General features: G+C 40.6%; 1 pseudogene; it reads right to left on the reverse strand.

Annotated features, from left to right (window-relative positions):
- Positions 1–1,005: 1,005 nt before the first annotated feature.
- Positions 1,006–4,654, reverse strand: LOC149191032 (putative ubiquitin-conjugating enzyme E2 23; annotated as a pseudogene).
- Positions 4,655–19,433: the final 14,779 nt, after the last annotated feature.

Genomic DNA, 19,433 nt, shown 5'->3' on the forward strand with positions numbered 1-19,433 from the left:
AAGGGTATCAAGGGATGTAAGATATCTTCATAATATCCCATCTACAAGATTTAGGAAGGAATATGATCATCATCGTTCTAACTGATAGGCAAGGTAACAAATGTCCATGAACAAGAAGGTTACCTCATTCAACAACTTGTCGTTTCTATGCTAGAGAAAGATAAGTTGATGGAAAAAATATTCAAGGTTAAAAGAACTCAACCATGTGCAGAAAGGAAAGGCAAGGTTGGTCCTGAAGCAAGACATAATACATATAGATAAGATTCAATGCTATATAAAGATTTTGTAAGATCATATCACTAAAATATGGAGGAAGGTGAAGAAAACGGCCAAGAAAAGAGGGAGTAACAAATCTCTCTTATGAGTAAGATAGTATCCCTCACAAAAGGGTCCTATCATAAGCTCCTAAATCTTGTTTTATAAAATATGAAAATGATAATAAGATGCATAATGGCATCATGGAAGCATTAGAAACATGAGCTCATGATATCACCATGGGAATCATGAAGGACAAAATCCATGACATACAAACATGTAGGATATAGCTCTTGGGAACCTTAGTGGACATTGAAGGAAAGTATGAGTCATTTAAGACAAGGCTCATCATACATCAAGTCAAAAGGCAAACATCTGCTTGTTGAGGATATACAAGAACCTCAAAATTCTCTAATGGAATCTTCATCATAGGGCTCACTAACCTAGAGAGGAAGCAAGTGTTTCAAAGATTCCTTCATATCCACCAACCATGATAGCTAAGTTTAAATGAGAGGTTTTTGGAATTTGATAAACGAACCATTACAAGAAAGGCAAATTAAATTGAGTTTATAAAATAGTACAAGAATAAGTATCACCAACTTCTAAAACAATTTCCCGTAATACAAATTAAATTGAATTCATAAAATAATACAAAAATTAGTATGGCTCACTATTTGGATGGATAGAATCACATATATTCGATAATCTAAGAACATTGCACCAGGTTGGCCGCTGCAATCACAACTTCTGCTACAGTACATAGCTCTTGAATTCCACATCAAGCCTTTGAAAGACATAACCACACTTGTATTTGCCAAGTAAGAAGCCAATCGTTGATGGAATCTGTGATTTTAATGCATACGTTATGACTACTGATCCAACTGGAGTCCCTTTGATATAAGCATCACACGCACGAAGAATACAGTGGTCGTGTTTTTGAAAATGCTCTTTAACAAACATCTCAAAATGCTGCACAGATGATGAGCATGGGTGTATTTAGAATGAGTCCTAGACAAAGAATGATTAAAAAATATAACTGTAAATGAAAATCTCGTGAGATTTATACCTTTGGAGGCTTTCACAATATGTACAACATTGAATTGCACGATAGGAGAAAAGAGTTTTCTTTGTAGGCTAACGAGTTCTTCTCCCCTATCGCTAAGCCAATCTGTTTCTCAAATCTAGGTTCATTAAAATAAGGATTATCATTTAGTACCAATCCTTGAATAGAAACAAGTAGTTGTAAAACGTTTGATGACAACGGGTTCCACACTTCATTCCCTTTGCCTGTCCATGTGTTTAAAAGACTCAGACAGACTTTTCCATTCTTATATAGATTTGGATTCAACCGTAACCCACCAGAATGGTAGTAAGCTAACTGCAAAACCAACATATTAAAGCTAAATGAGACTGACTTCCATATTGAGTTCAAAACAAAACAACTTGAGATCTCATTTATTTCACTTTAAAATCAAACAGTTCTAGTTAAACTAATGCTTACAGGTGGTATATCGGGATATTCCGATGGAAAATGAATGTCAAAGAAGAAAAGTCCATCTTGATACGGAGTCCCGGCTGCTCCAACAATTACAGCTCTCAGCAAATCCATCCTATCCTCATATTCTAACAAAAATTGTATCTGTCAAATCAATGCAGAGTTTATATATTACAAGTTAGAACAACCAGAAAAATAAAGAGCTCGAAATACTCTATGCCCATATTTTATTTGTTCTAGTACACATCATGAGTACTAGAACAAGAAAGCAATATTGAAAACTGAGAAAACAAAAGACAAAAATAGCAAAAGGCAAAATTGAAGGAAATATGACTGCCCAGAATAGTGTTTCCCTATTAGTGAATGTTCAAATATCACGAACTCATTTAATAAGCCAGTGAAAAACAGTATTAGTGAATGTTCAAATATCATGAACTCATTTAATAAACCAGTGGAAAACAGGCCTGCATGGCTTAGGATCAGTTACATGGCAAGTGTTCTTCAAGATTGTTCCATTAATGTTGAATTTTCTTCATCCAGTTATGCTTATTGATAGGTTGCACGAAGATGTTCAAAAGTTTCAATCATGACCCCCAAAAATCACTAAACGGAATGAGAAAAGCATGCCCTTTGATAAATGTACCTGTATTGTTTCATTCCGATAAAAGTGATCCATAGCGTCAATTATACTATCAAAATGTTTAAATTGACTTGGCTCATGAAAACTACTGCTAGACAAGCTATGCACTGTATTTTCCTGATTTGTCTGCTCCATATCAATGTCTAGCACTGTATTTTCCTCATTTGTCTGCTCCATATCAATGTGTAGCACTGTATTTTCCTCATTTCTCTGTTCCATATCATCTTCTTCAACAGTCTCATCTTTATCTTCTTCTTCATCATCACTATAAACCACACATGTTTGTCGAGGTGCCATCTACATTTACAAAAAATAAAAATAAAAATAACCTTTAGGATATCATACTATCAAAGTAGTTTCATATTTCATATTGTAAGCAAAGAGCCAATTGTTCTTCTTATGTAATGTTGGAATTCATATCTTGGATGTAGTGAAATGCATATTTAAAGAGATACATTTATACCCAAAATCTCCGTATATTGAGACTAATAAAGGTTGCGTGATCAATTCCTCACAAGGGAGACAATGAAAATACATTCCTATGTAAGGGATAGTACTTCAACAGACAATAAAAATACATTCCTATGTAATATTCCACTATAAGGAAACCAAGAAAATAACATACCTTTGACACTGTTTCGTCTGCCCATGCTACCTCTATGTATCCATCTTTAACACCTATGATGTTACCAATACAGGATAGATAATATTCTTCAATATTCTTGTAAACCTGTGCCTTTTGAGTTTTCTTCAGAGCTTTCTGGTTTGTAGATAGATTTGCAGTCTCAAAAACGTTTTTGCGTCCTATTTCATCCCTAGATTCTATATGGTCACCCAACTGATCCACAATGCCAAGCACTTGATCTGCTTCCCCAAACACCGGAGAGTGAGGATGTATAACGATGGCCGCAACAAAGTAGTTATAATCTAGATGGTAAGCAAGCTCATACACACTTACTGACTCCTTTCCATCAAATTTTAGTGTATCTTGTGGACAATCCACAGCTTTCAACCACCTTACTCTTGCTATGCGTTCTTTTGAATCCACATTTTTCACGAGTCCTACTCGCCCTCTTGATTCAGAAGCCTTGCCATCATCAACGTCCGAACCTTTTTCCACTACATATTTTTCAGGAAAGAAGTCATGATCCCCAACATCTTTGATGGTAGTCAAGGTGTAGAATCTACACCATATGTCCTTGTACCATCTTGCCATATGACATCTACCCTAGTCCTTTTATTTCCCACAAATAACATTATCTCTTTTGTGGGCAAGTGTCATCTGTGGCAGGCATAGTAACTTCTAACATTCTCCTTTCAGATGCTGGAAGCAGACACCAGTCACCTAGCTGCCAATAAACGTCTGAAAAACAAGACAATAGCTGTAGCTCTTTAGGGTCCTGTTTCTCTGTAGGAGTCAGGGAATTGCAATAAGGATTTGCTGCAGCAATCCAATCCACGGAAATTGATCCCACTTCCACATTGCCTACTGTACCTTCCTTGTTACTTTTTTCCATGTACCACACAACCATCGAGCATTCTAGAAAACTGTTGATGAACTGCCTTGGACACGTTGCCCTGGAAAGTAAGGATAACAGAGATTATCGAGGATTGGAATAAGGCGGTCGGTTCGGCCTTCATTACTTCGCATTTTGATCTGTCATCAAATAACACAGTCACATTATTAACCACCTCACCGACTCTTCCCACCCAAGGTCCATGAATGACATAATCACTGGGCATAAACGCCCTTATTCGCTGAAGATCTCTACTGGAAACGTTTCTTATAGCATTAACTGATGTGGGAGTTAACAAATCCACTGTAACATCCACATTAACTACGATGCCTCTCTGTCCAGATGGATCTGAAGCCGTTGCCACAATATCACCATGGAAGATCGCCCTGTCAATCACCTCAAGCTCATCGGTTTTCTCCGTACTCTCCGAAAAATTTGTCCAAAAAATCCGTGCACAGTCTTCTGGAATAGACTCGTCTTCACTCTCATCCTCATCTAAATCAGAATCAGAATCATCAACAACTTTAGTACAACTCCAATTAAACCTGTGTGTTATACAGATTGGACTATGTCTTCCGTGTGCACACCTACACCAAATTGCTTTGTTTGAACTTTTCGGAAAAGTCCTGCTGAATCGCATATAGAGTGTTTTTCCGAAAAATCTCCGTGCACTGAAGCATCGTTACCGGGTGAGCTATCTGTGGATTTGGATGCATTGCTGTCTTCATTACGGTATGTGTCGTCCATTCGAATGCTTGCTTGTTAGCAAATTGCTGAAAGAGAAGGCAATAGTCAGAGGACCCGACTGCGCAGTCAATGTGTTAACTCCTTCGATTTTGATCTGCAAAACTTTTCTTGTAATAATTGTTGGATGTGTTTTTTTGAGCCGAGCCTCGCATGTTTATAGGTCGCCATGGGGACATCGGCTCTTTGCATGGGGTGCATGTCGTCGGCTGAAAAATAAATAGAGTGGGAATTAATAAAGTGTGGCTATATATTTTGATTGTATGTCGTCCATTGAAAAATAAATAGTCTGGGAATTAATTGAGTGAGCTGTATATTTTGATTTTGTGGTTGTATATGGGGTGTATGTCGTTGGCTGAAAAATAAATAAAGTAGGAATCGCTGTATATTTTGATTTTGTGGGTATATAATTAATGTTAGAATATTTGTTGTTTAAATGGTCGAATTTGTGAGTATAGATAATCCCCCCTTAATTGATGCTTTATAGTATTTTGGATATTTGTTGTTTATAGCAAAATAGATCTTGTCATGTTATATAAACATAGAAATAAGATGAATACCTTTATGGTTCAAATATGGAGCTAAGAAGTTCTAAAGTTTGTGAAGATGTCAGACGCACGTGTGAGCATACAACTTTTTACTCTAAGGGAATCCAAGGTTTCGCTTTTGGATTTTTCAATTTACATGTGTGGATGTGATTCTAGCTAACATTGGAGGGTTTTTCTAAGGTTTGAGCAGATTAGAAGGTGATTTGAGGGGGTTTTATTGCAGTGAAAATGGATGGTTGCATTAATTTAGACCCTAATCCAAAGGATATTTTGGTTATTTGGGGTATTGAATCCACTTAGCAAAATTTGGCGAAAGTGCATTATCCATCTAGCATATTGCATACAAATATGGATGACACATTAGCGTCGATGTCCCTAGATGTAGTTTTTGGTTCCTTGGATAGGCGACAAGTGGATTTTAAGCAGTCGAATATCTAGGGCATGGGAATGGCTCAAGAAGTGAGAAACCCTAGTCAGTTTCCAACATAAGCACTATATGGAGTACCGTTTTTGGGTAATGTGGAACAATCTCCTCCAATGTTCTCATAAACCCTTGTATCATATGTAACTAAGCTTCAACAATCTGGAGGGCTCAATGATATTGTTTGAAGCAATGGGGTGGTAAGTTTCAATAACTTTAATCCTCTTCCGTCTCCATGGGTGTTGACGGCTAGAGATTTTTTGTCAAAATCTAGTGAGGGTTTGACCTTGAATGAGATTTTCTTACAAGATGATTTGCCCATGTCACATTCTCAGGGGCCTGAGCTAATTTTTTCAGCGGGAGTCATTGATGGTGGGGTATCGACAATATTCGAGCTCATTACTTCAGGGCATAGGGCCCCCTTATCTATGATCAAATTGAGGTGTTTTAGGAAGGATGGAAGGAAAGGATATCTCATGGTAGTGTGTTGGGACTTCCTCTTGAGCTGGTTGTGTTGGAATTCCTAGGTGGGGGTGTGAAAAAATGAGTGGATTTGTATGGCACCTATTTTGGGGTTTAACCTCAAGATTTTGGAGTAGCTAATGTGGGTGGAACTCCCATAGTTGATGAAGGTTTGGCCACCCACCGAGAAGGTGATACTACAGGTTCTGAATCCCTAGAAGCTTGTTTTTTCCTCTTGTATTTCATCTGCATTGGGAATGCATCTAGGACTCTTGACAGTACCGTTATGACCTCCTCCCATATGTATTCCCCTCATCCTTCCTCGTCTGAGCTTGTGTCTCTCCCTACTGTGGATCCCCACTATAACCTTAGGCCCAGACTCCCCAAGTGGGATTCTTCTGCTGGGGTGGGGGGACTTCACAATCTCGTACCTATTCATGGCCCTGGTAATCTAGAGGTAGAAAATCTCAGATTTCAACGGCATAATTGAAGGCCCTTTTAGATATAGCAGAAGTCAAGCAATAATCTCTTGATGGGGTGCTTAAAGCATGCACACCGTTGCGAAGGTTACTACATGATTGTTATTACCTTCAATTGCAGGGGATTAGCTAGTTCCCCCCCCCCCAAAAAAAAGCCAACCCTTCAAAGATTGATCCTTTCCTCTAGTCTTGAAATTATTTTTCTTTAGGAAACATTGGGTCTAGGAGATGTGATTACTGAAGCATTGAATAAAATGTTTCCCGCTTGGTATTTTTTCTCCTTGGATGAAAGGGTTTGATCAGGGGGTTTGGCCATGGGTCTCAATTTGACGTTTATTAAGGTCTCCAACATATGGGGCTCTGATATGGTCCTTAGAGAAAAAATATACTCAACAAAATATGGACCTTGCCACGACAGAGCCCCTTTCTAGAACAATTTAATGGTTGTCATTCATGAAATAACTCGTTTGTTTCTGATATCCAAAACTTTTCTTTCTTGTAATAATTTCTGGATGCGCTTTGTTTGAGTTGAGTCTTGCATCTTTATAGGTCACTATGGGGACATCTACTATTTGTATGGGGTGCATGTCGTCTCCTAACAGTTCATTATTTAAAAATAATAAATAATTATTATATTTACATATTCAAAAATAATAAATTATATATTTTTAAATGTATTTAATAAATAAAATATTTTGTAAATAATTTGAGGCCTCTATAGTTATTCATATTGTTGAAGATTTAGTGAAATTAAGTGTGTAGTGTTTTAAATTTTATTTTATTTTCTATTTAAATCTTTACATAATATTTTACTTTTTATTTAAATTTTACATTAAATTAAAAAGAATATTTTGAGTAAAAATAGATCTTGTTATGTTATATAAACATAAAAATAAGACAAATATCTTTATGGTTCATAGATGAAGCTAAGATTATTTGGTTCTAAAGATTGTCAAGATGTCACATGCACGTGTGATCACGCAACTTTCTACCCTCAGGGAATCCAAGGTTTCACTTTCATTTTCCCATTTGGATTTTCAGTTTACACCATGTGGAGGCGGTTATAGGTAATAGTGGATGGTTTTTGTGAGGGTTTGAGCGTATTAGAAGATGATTTGAGCATATTATGAGGTAATTTGACGGGGTTTTACTGCAGTAAAAATGGATGGTTGCGTTAATTTAGACCCTAATCCAAAGGATATTTTGGCTATTTGGCATCTTGAACCCACTAAGCAAAATTTGGTGAAAATGCATTATCGTTCTAGCATATTGCATACAAATCTGGATGACACATTAGCGTCATTGTCCCTCGATGGGGTTTTTGGTTCCTTGGATAGGCGACAAGAGGATTCTAACCGGTTGAGTGTTTGGGGCATGGCGATGGCTCAAGAAGTGAGAAAACCTAGCTAGTTTCCAGCACTAGTGCACAATGGAGTACCACTTTTGGTAATCTGGAACAAGATCCCCCAAAGATCTCATAAACCCTTGTGTCAGATGTACCTCGGCTTTAGCTATTCGAAGGGCTCAATGATATTGTTTGAAGCAGTGGGGTGGTAGGTTTCAGTGGCATTAATCCTATTCTGTCTCCATGGGTTTTGACGACGGAAGCTTTTTTGCCAAAATCTAGTGAGGATTTGTCCTTGAATGAGATTTTCTTAAAATATGATTTGGCCCAATTACATTCTTAGGAGCCTAAGCTAATTTTTTTCAGCGGAAGTCATTGATGGTGGGGTCTTGGCAGATTTTCGATTTGATTATTTTAGGGCATAGGCCTCCCTTATCTTTGATCAAATTGAGATGTTTTAGGAAGGATGGAAGGAAGGGATATCCCATGGACATGTGTTGGGGATTCCTCTTGAGCTTGTTGTGTTGGAATTCTTAGGTTGGAGTGTGCAAAAATGAGTGGATTCAGGTGGCTCCTCTTTAGGGGTTCAACCTCAAGATTTTGGAGTAGATAATCTGGGTGGAACTCCCACTATTGATGAAGGTTTGGTCGCCCACCCAAAAGGCAATACTAGGGGGTCTGAATCGCTAGAATCTGAGCAGCCAAAATATGGATCAAATCAGAAATTGGTCGATAGGCCCACAAATAATAATAATTGTGAGGTTCATAAGGTGGGAATAAAAAAAAGAAAAGGAAGTTTATTTGTCCAAAGGCAGATGATAGGAATCTAACACTTGGTGAGGGAATTCAATTCGACTCATCTATGGAAGTATCAGAGCACATTCTAGTATGTCGAGCAAAAGGGCACTCTTTTAGAGCGGATGAAATATATGCATGGATCAAGAAGACATGGGATGTATCTCCAACGAAAATGGTCCAAGTAATAATCCTGGCTCATGGTTCGTTCATGCTCCAACTCCAGGTAGAAGGAAGTGGAACAAGACTTGGCTCAACTGGAAATTCTTGTGGATAATGAGGCAGGTTCAGGTTCGAGTGTGAAAGATTAGTGGGAGGAGAAACTAGAGGTGCAATAGGTAAGAATCAAGGAAGCTCAATATTATCCTTTTGTGGGTACTTGTGTTTCTCCATTTCCCTATTTTATATCTCATTCAGAGGTTGCATTTGCTATCATATCGAAGCCTGGTCCCTCTAGGCTTATTTTTCCCACTTGTATTTCATCTGCATTGGGAATGCATCTTAGGACTCTTGACAAGACTATTACAACCTCCTCCCTTATGTATCCCCCTCATCCTTCCTCATCTGAGCTTGTCTCTCTCCCTACTTTGAATCCCCAATATAACCTTAGGCCCAAAATCCCCAAGCAGAATTCTTCTACTAGGGTGGGGGGACTTGGATATTAGTTTTTGGTAGCATCGAATGTGCTCTAGCCATGAAAATTGGTGGAGAGGCTAAGTCACATTATTTCTAAAGAACCTAGAAACCGTTTGCTGAAATTCCACCCGGATTGTATTTTATTAAAATAATTAATATTTTTAATGGGGTTCCTAAGTCTAAACTTAGAAAAATTAAAATCTTAATGGGTATTAATCAAAATATGGGTGAGAATGATCTAGAAGGTGGATCAAGTCATGTTTTAATCTAAACCATTGATTAGAGACTTAATCTCAGCCGTTGAGGTCTGAACAAGAAAAGGAGGGTTGGGGTTCATTTAGAGACACACAAATAGTTTGAGGAAATCGAATTTTTGAGGTGAGAAGTTCTCAAGAGGAAAATTGATTTTGGAGATCTTCCAACAGAGGGGCAGTGACAATCTAAGAACGAATTTCCGGAGGGTACAAGACAAAGAGATTATAGAAAGATGTCTAGAAGAGGGCTGCTATTCGCCTATGTAGTGCAGCGTAAACAATTAGGAGAAGTCAAGTTTCTGCTGAGGGAATTCGAAGTTCAGTTGCAGAAGTCAGGGTGTGAGACAAGGAGGAAAGAAAGTTGATTTCTCAGCCATCAGAGGATCTTGAGCAGAGAGGCAGTGTAATACCTAGGAGGGGTGACATACAAGCTTCTTAGGGTGACGCAATTGGACGCAGAGGCCATCAGAGGATGACGCAAAGCCTCCAAAGTTGAAGGATCAATCATTATTTCTCCAGTGACAGGGTGAGCTGCTACACCAGTGTTCCCGCATTGGGTTTTTCTGGGGACTATTTTGTCCAAAACTAATTGTGTCCTATGTATCTTGTTCTTTGCTCAGTTTTTTGTTTCATGTAATCAAATTTTTTGTAGTGTAGGTTGTAGAAGTAATTTGCTTCAATATTCAGATAATAACTTGATGATGTATATTAAAATCAAGTAGGTGAAGTATATTCAGATTTGTTGTAGTAGGGGTTCCTTGAGGATTAGGAATTTTCACATGGTATCAAAGCATTGATTTTGAAACAGGAAGGTGAATCCAACACTGAGTAGAGAGGCCAATAATTTCATTTGGTAGAAATTCAAATCCCATTGAAAGGATTGCACAGTCCTTGCCGGGAAGCAGATATTATGAGGAAATCTCTTTCTGAGAGAGTCAAAAAGATGGTACGATTTCCAATTCATGGGTTTTTAGAAGCAGAGGGAGTGATGTAGAGGCTCAGCATAGTACTTGAAGGGAGAAGTTTCTGCCAGGGTGGAAATCCACAGGAAAAGAGAGAAGACACATAGAAGGGGAATTTTCTCCTTAGACAACCTTTTGCTAAAAAGTTCGAATTTCTCACTTGTTGGGCAGCTGAGCAGTGGCTAGAGGAGTCAATTCGACAGTTTGGGTGAGATGGCATCACATGGGCTCAGAGATTAGGATAGGTTGGAAGGAGCTTCCAACTATGTCATATCGAAGACCAAAATCTTAGCTGTTATGGAGGAGTACGATCTCAAAGCCTACGTCAAGAGTGTTGTGGTTGTTCTTGCTGACAATGATTAGAAGAAGTACAAGGCCAAGCAGAGGAAGGCGAAGAGGTTCATACTCGATGTAGTTCGAGATCATATGGTCTCACACTTGCAAGGCAAAGATACAGCCCGTGAAATGTGGGAAGATTTGTCTTCATTGTATGAAGGTTCTTCCGAACGATGGAATATGTACTTAGAACAAAAGTTGTAGTGGCCATTGATGTAGAAGGAGAAGGGGTTAATTCCTATATTTAACTTCTTCAAGACAATAGGGACCAACTTGCTACAGTGGGGTCTGTTAGCACTTGAAATTTCACCTCAGGCTGAGAAAGGCAAACTCCAAGGCAACATCAAACCACTTAGTCTCGTAGCTAGCCCTACGGGGCAGGAGAGGGCTCTCTCCGGTATATCTCGGCAAAGATATTCAAAGGGCAGAGATAAACAATAAAGAACACTGATTTTAGGCTATTAAACTGATAAAAAATTTTGATTTGGGATTTTTAGGGTTTTGGTGGAAAATTGGGGAAAGGAAATTTTGGGTGCAGGGATTGGACACAGTTTTCACAGGGGGTTCTTTGGGGCAAGGTAGGAGATTGTATTGATTCATTTGAAAGATTTGGATGGATGAGAATGACTGGTGAGGAGCTAAGGAGAGCAAGCAATCACCTTGAATTCTCCTTAAACAGCTGAAAACATTGATATTAAGCAAACTTAAAGGCAGGGCATAGAAACCATGAATTCTACCTTAACACTTCATTTGCCTAATTTGCAGAAGAAAAAGTACGAAGATGATTCACATAACAAACTTACAAGTACAAAGAGAAACACACTATCAATACATGTAACCACAGGAATCCCAAAAAGGACTGCAAAACCCTGGTCTTTCTTCCTTTGCCAAAATTGCAGAGATACAATGAGTAATACAATAGAAGCTTTCTCCCTCAAGAGTCCAACCTCTCCAACCTCTGAAAATGACTAAGAAAATACATAATATAGGCAAGCTAACACCTTTCCTTGCCTCTAGGGTTAGAGATCATCCTTCTAGGAGCTGTTTCAACCAATTCTAAACTGAGCACTAAAATCTAGGTAGTCAAAACAACTTGCCTCTATAAGCTAGGAAACCAATTCATTCACTAAATGTTTTCTATTTCATGAATGTATCTTCTAGAATAGGTAAATAAGTGTCATTTCAACATGAAAATACATTAATTACATCAAAAAGGGTGAAAAATCCCATCACAAGTCAAAACTGGTCAAAGCTGGGCGAATTCCTGAGCTGTAGATGAAAAATTGGCAAACTTTCCCAACACGTCGCGCCCTGATCCTGAACAGGTCGCGCGCCTTTGGAGCTGCGTTTGAGGCACTTACAGGTGTCCAAATGAGGCAAAAGTGGGCTTGTTGGAAAGGTCTGGATGTCTACTTTCCAACCCAAGTAGAATTTTGGAATTTAGTGGCCATTTGCCCCTCCAAAATTTCAATCTCCCAAGACTGCTTCTTGTGTGTCAAAAAGGTGGCAGAAAGTCATTTTTTGCATGTTTTTTGACCTTCTTGAGGCTCAAAACTTGGTGAAATCTCTTGGTAATTTGTGAGCTGGTGTATCTTTGCATGAAAAATCCAAAAATTCTGAGTTTTCCCGAAATGGATTTGCCCAACGAAAAGGTCTCCGTTTTAGTGCTTTGCTCAACCTCCTTGGATCTAGCGATTGTAATTTTGACATTTCTCTAAAACCATGACACCTGTGAAAAAAGTGAAGGAGGTTTTTCTTCCTTGGCCTGTTTTGGACAAAAACCTCTCTCAGTTTTCCAAAATTCATCTTTTATTGCTCTGAAACGGCTTTTGAGTGAAACTTATCCCGATGTGTGGAACAAGGGATTTTGTCAAAATGAAGCGAAATGAAGGGGATAAGAGGCTTATAAATTCTTGGGAAAATTTTTGGAAGTAGGGAGGGATGTTAGGAAGTAGGGGAAAGTGGAATCACGGAGATCGAGTGAGTGGAAGGGGTCCAAAAGGGAAAAACTCAGGCCCAACTTAGAAAATTGCTAGGTTGTAGCAAGAAACTAGGGTTTGTGGAAAAATGAGGAATTTGGGGGATCTCAGTGATGGGAAGCATTTGATAAGGTATTTTAAGGATAGGGGAAGGTGTATGAACATCAGGATACAAGTTTTGCCGATGATTTGACCGTCCAAGAGAAATTGCCTTCAAAACCCTAGGAGAGGGAAATGACCTTACCTAGGCGCAACTGAAGCATGAACAAGGTGTAAAATGACTCATTAGACACTGAGATGATAATGAAAACCCTATGAATGATGATAGACTCAGCTGAATAGTGACATAGATTGGCATTTGGGCAACTTTGAAAAGAGTGAGAGCAAACCCTAGACCTAATGCCTAGTGACCAAATTTTTCTTGAAAACTCTTTGAAATGACAAAATTTGACCTTGACACTATGAGACCACTTTGTAAGAGCATATTTGATCACTGGAGGAAGGCTGGAAAGACTGACACTAACATTGGCTCCAATGGGGATGGTAGCTCCTTGGAGGTGCCAAGAACCGCAGATCTCTGTAAGAGCTAGACAGTGCCTTCATCCATTGGGCAATGGAGTCAAAAACTCAAGCTGAAATGCATGACTGAAAACTGATGACTTGACAACACAAATTGACTCTCACTCAACTAAAAACTGACTCAATTCTTAAACACAACCGACAAACTAGAAATGATGCTCAAAGGGGAGCTTATTCATCAAAACCTACTCTAATAGTTTCATTCATCACCTGATCAAGTGAAATGAAACAACCAATGCAACCAAGTAAGTATCCCATCTGCTGTTTGAATTCTCCGCAAATGCTCGCTTATGAACAACAAGAGAGAACTACTGAAAGGCAACTCCGATGGCAACTTGGGAACAGATCCGTTGAATGCTATGGATTCTCTATCTGCCTCCAAAAACACTGCATAAGGATCTTGAAATTCAAGCACACTGGATCTTAGCTCATCTAATAGATTACTTCTCGTTTCCTCATACCATGAATGCAAACTTTGATCTGAGCCTTGTGACGAGACCTCTACTGAAAATGACAAAGAAACCGGCTGCCGGATCAAATTTGTATCAATACACGTTTCAAGATCACATATAGTCAATGGAGAAAGACTTTGACTGCAAACCTCATCCAAAACATCAGCTATTGGATCATGAAAAACTTGAAAAGACTGCTACAATGTATCCATTGAAAATGTATGACATCCTTCTAGCTGTTCATCTTTTTCTTGAGAGATTTTATGAAGATTCTGCCTTATAAACTGAAATGCTTCGAAACAAAAGGGTATAGAATCTTCCTGCATCATCAAATCATGTATTTCATCTTCCACAACTTCATTTGTAATCTGCCCTTCAATTTCATTTGGTGGCTGCAAATCTAATGCTACAGGCTGCTCAAGAATTTTGTTATATGTCTCATCCTCAACATTAACATTGAGAGATTGCTGATTTGTTATAGGCTGTACATTTGAAGATTTACTATGCAATCTACCCTTCAAAAACTGAAATGATTCAAAACAGAATGGTACGGAGTCACCTTGAATCATTAAATCATGTGTGTCCACTTCCAAGTCTTCAGCTGCAACTTGAAAATCAATGGCTTTCGGAGGTTGCAAATCTGAATATGAGAAGTCTTGAACAAAATTTTCATTGCTCTCAAGATGATTCAAATCAAGACTTGTTGACATTTGATTTCTGATTGCATGGTAGTTATCTCTGATGAACTGAAACGAATCAAAACAAAAAGGCAAAGATCCTTCACTTACTTCAAACTTTGATGCACTTTCCTCGTCAATGTCATAGCTGATATGTGATGGCTGAACATTGTATTCAAGCTGCTGAAAATGAACGTTTTCCTCCCACAAACTAGCTACTTGTTTGATTGCAAGATTAGCTTCTGTTTGGAGAACATATTCATCATCATACTGATCAAACTGAGGTAAGTCATCGGTATAAAACATATCATCAAGCATGCAGGTCATATCAACAGTTCTTTCTTTGCCAAGGTGATCTACAAAACAATCATTATCAGATCTATGACAACTAGGATAAGAAACAAAATGTTTTGGATCAGCTACTTGTTCTTCTTCAATCAGCGAGCCATGGGTTTGAACATCATAATCATTCCTTGCGTTGATCTTGTCCATCATCTTTTCTACCGCACTTACCAAAATGTCAAGCTTCAACTCTAGAGATGTTGATTCGGCCGGATTTATGTTTTTCATCTCTTCTTCTTTCAACCTTGCCCTTCGGATCAGTAGATGAGCCTCTACATTTACTGCACTGTTTTGCATCTCGTGAAGTGTTGCAATATTCCTTTCTCTCAGCTGAAACTCCATCTCCGGATCAAAGGCACCCGATAGTGTAAGAGAGCAGATATAGGAGAAGGTCTTATATCAACTGGCATCGAATAATAAACTTGGTTAAATCGGGCCAAAAACTGTTGTACTGTCTCCTCTGGCAATCTTTTCAGCTGGTTATACTCTTCTACAATCAAGAAAAGGTTATGCCCGATCATCCACCTGTCGAGAAAAACTTTGACAAACTGCTAGAAATCTGAGATGCTTGCATTAGGCAGGGTTTTGAACCAACTCTTAACTTTGGCTGGCAAAGAAAGAGCAAAAAGCCTTATTGATCCAGGTGGATATTGGTGGCCACCTGCCAAGTCCACCTGGACCCCCACCATTGTCTTTCTCAGCATTTTCAGTTTCCTTAATTGTAGCACAACTTACTATTTTTAGCAGTTTTTCGGGTCTGAACTTCCGGAGCCGTTTTGAGGCCCTAAACGACATTTTTTGGGGAATCCGGGGGCAACACGAGTCCATGGAATGGACTAGTGTTTCCCGTTCCAACAATGATAGTGCTCGGATAGATCTTTCTAATGAGCTATTGTACGCGTCAAACGGAGATCATATGCCAAAGTTACGACCCCGGGAAGTTGATGTACCAACTTACCCCCAAACGGGGCCCACAGTTTGGCGTTTCATCTCCTAGGGTTAGGTTTTGGAATGTTAAGGGTTTTTCCATTGTTTCTCAACAATAAATAGGCCTTCGAGCCTCATTGTAACACAGTTCAGAGGCATGTAGCCATCACATCTCTTCTCAGAGATAAGCTACCATCACCCTAGCTAGTTTATTTCCATTTCTGTTTGTAAGCATATTTCAGTATTTTCCATTAATGAAATGAAGTATTATTTCCGCTGCATCTTTGTGTATATGGTTATCTCTGTAATTTGTTGCGTTCCTGTTTAAATCCGGATCAGTGGTATCAGAGCGGTCTGCTTTTTCTCTCTTTTTCTTTGCATGTCCCCAACAAGGTCGGGATATAAGGAGTTAGGGCTTGAACTGGTTGAACCTTTGCAAGACCAGCCTCGCAAATCCCGACGGCCTCCCATGGCGGACGAGAAGAAAGACGAGGGGGCAGGAGATCCCATCAAAATCTTGCTCGAAGAAGCGCTCGAGCGAAAACGGAACGCGATGATGGACAGCATTGCGCAGATCCTTCAGCGGCTACCCAGAAGCGGCGCATCGGCTTCCAGCAGCTCCTCTGGAAACGCCACACCCTTTAAGGTACAAGTTAATTTTGAAATCCCCATATTCGAGGGTCAGATAGACGCCGATGCCGTAGATAAATGGTTAAATCTGCTAGAGGGTTATTTTTCTATTCATGAATTTTCGAGTCGGGAAAAGATTGTTTTTGCTCTTCTCAAAGCAGCCCCCCACGTCAAGGACTGGTGGGAAACCTACTGCGAGCAGAAGGATGAAAGTACTGGCTCACTATTTTCAGCCGCACCCACCTGGGATTCGTTCCGGGATGCCATCAAGGAGCAGTACTACCCTGTCGGAAGCTATGAGGATGAATACATAAAGTGGACCACGCTTGGCAGGGAAGGGACCAAGACGTGCCGAATTCACCAATCTTTTCCATACCCTTCGCACAAAGTTGGGTATCAAGGATTCGGAGCAACATTTGATACTCAAATACCGTGGCTGCCTGCACAAGTACATCCAGGAAGAAATACAGTTCCTAAACATCCCCTCGCTCGGCGCAGCATACCGGTATGCCGTCAAGGTCGAGCAGAAGTTTAAACAAAAGAAGCGAGACTTTGGATCTGCGAATCCAAAGCAGGGGAAAGGTGCCCCTAAACCACAGAACAAAGGACAAAGCCAAGGCGGGACAGCCCAAGACAACCAGCCGAAGCTGCAAGCAAAGAGCAACGCCGCGAAGCCGAGAAAGGACACTGGAAAATGGTGCGAGTTCCATAAGAGCTCCACTCACAACACAAGTGAGTGTCGGGCCAAGCAGTCACTGGTGGCTGAGCTAAAGGTTTCAGAATCAGATGCATGTTCCGACTCTGAGTCAGAACCCGATAAGGGGTATGAAAAAGGGAAGCAGATCATTGATGCGGATCCCAGCGCCACTGTTGCTACCGCAAAGATCCAGAAAAATGAACCCGAAGATCCAGAGGAGGAGGAGCGTCTCTTCCACTCCCAGATGTGGGTAAAGGGCTCCCCGATACAGTTCATTGTTGATAGCGGGAGTCAAAAGAACCTCATTTCGGCAGAGGTCGTGAAGCGGTTGGGCTTACCGACCACAACACATCCACAACCATACACCATTGGGTGGCTTCACCAAGGGCGAGATCTTCGCGTGAGCCAGCAGTGTCGCCTTCCATACAACATCAAGCCCTTCACGGATGAGGTATTGTGTGACATTGCTCCCCTTGAAGTTTGTGATGTATTACTAGGACAACCATACTTGTGGAAGCGACATGCTGTGTATGAATCAAGGCCCGTGCTGTTATTATTACATTGGGAAATAAGTTGTTCAGGATACCAGAGGTAGCACCACCTGCCGCCATCTCTTTGATTACTGCAAAACAATGCAGTAAGATCATTTCCAAAACCAGGAAATTTGTTTTCCTGATGATACGCCCTCAAGGGAAGAAGAAGACAGTGGCCGCGGCCTCCAAACGGGGTCCCTCTGCACGGCAGCTACAGATGGACAAGATTGTGGAGGAGTACGAAGACATCTTCACCTCCCCGGCAGGGGTTCCTCTGCACTGTCAAGTCAAGCACTCCATCGATCTGACCCCAGGTGCGCCGCTACCCAATGGACCAATTTATCGGCGCTCCGTTCTGGAGAACAATGAAATCAAGAGGCAGATTCAGGAGCTCCTGCAGAAAGGTCACATCCGTCCGAGTTCTTCGCCCTGTGGGAGCCCGATAGTGTTGGTACAGAAGAAGGATGGGACGTGGAGACTCTGTATTGACTATCGGGCGTTGAACAAGATCACTGTCCGTAATAGGTACCCAATCCCGCGGATTGATGACCTCCTAGACCAACTAAAGGGGGCGAAATATTTCAGCAAGATCGATCTGAAGTCAGGATATCACCAGGTACCAATTGAACCCTCAGATGTGTGGAAGACTGCCTTCAAATCCAAGGAGGGCCTCTTCGAATGGTTGGTCATGCCTTTCGGATTGACGAATGCTCCTGCAACCTTTATGAGGCTAATGGATGACATCTTGCGGCCATTCACCAACTCCTTTGTAGTAGTATACTTGGATGACATTCTGATCTTCAGCCAGAGTTGGGAAGAGCACCTCCACCACATCCGACAGGTTCTCCAAACACTGCGGCAACACAAGCTATGTGCCAATTTGGAGAAATGCACTTTTGGCATGACCGAGGTTCAGTATCTGGGATACATCATTGATGAACAGGGGGTGCATGTCGATCCAGCCAAGGTCCAAGTCATTCGGGATTGGCCCTCTCCAACCACTCTAACAGAGCTCCGCAGCTTTCTAGGTCTTGCCAACTTCTACCGCAGGTTTGTGTTGGGATTTTCTCATATTTCTTGGCCCTTGAGTCAAGTCACCAAGGGCGGGGCGAAAGCAAAATTCTTTTGGTCTGAATCTCAACAGAAGGCATTCAGGGAGTTGAAGGATCGCCTCTGCACGGCACCAGTGCTCGCGTTACCAGATTTACAACAACCATTTGAGGTCGAGACAGATGCCTCTGACTATGCTATTGGGGCAGTCCTTACTCAACATGGACATCCAGTGGCATATCACAGTGAAACACTTTCAGACACAGTCCGGAAGTACCCCACTTATGATAAAGAGATGTATTCCATTGTACAGGCCTGCCGACAATGGAAGCATTACATTTTGGGGAAGGAAACGGTCATCCACACAGACCACCGACCTCTGCAGTTCATACAGACCCAAGGGAAATTGCAGAATGATCGCCATCAGAAGTGGTCTACATACCTGCAACAGTTTCACTTGAATATCAAGTATAAAAAGGGCAGCACCAATAATGTTGCAGATTGCCTCAGTCGACCACCGATCATGGCGCTAACCACCGTGCTCAACTCTTGCGGGCACGAGACTTCTGATTGGCCACTTCTCTACAAAAGCGACCCAGAATTCGGCCACACATACCAGACACTCTTGGAGGGTCGGCAGGTTGCAGATTTTCACCTCCAGGATGCCCTATTATGCCA

The sequence above is a fragment of the Pinus tabuliformis genome, chromosome 3_1 (assembly GCF_031772625.1).
Source record: "Pinus tabuliformis cultivar Carrire ecotype Pingquan chromosome 3_1, CPIR1, whole genome shotgun sequence".
In the NCBI taxonomy this organism is placed as follows: Eukaryota; Viridiplantae; Streptophyta; class Pinopsida; order Pinales; family Pinaceae; genus Pinus; species Pinus tabuliformis.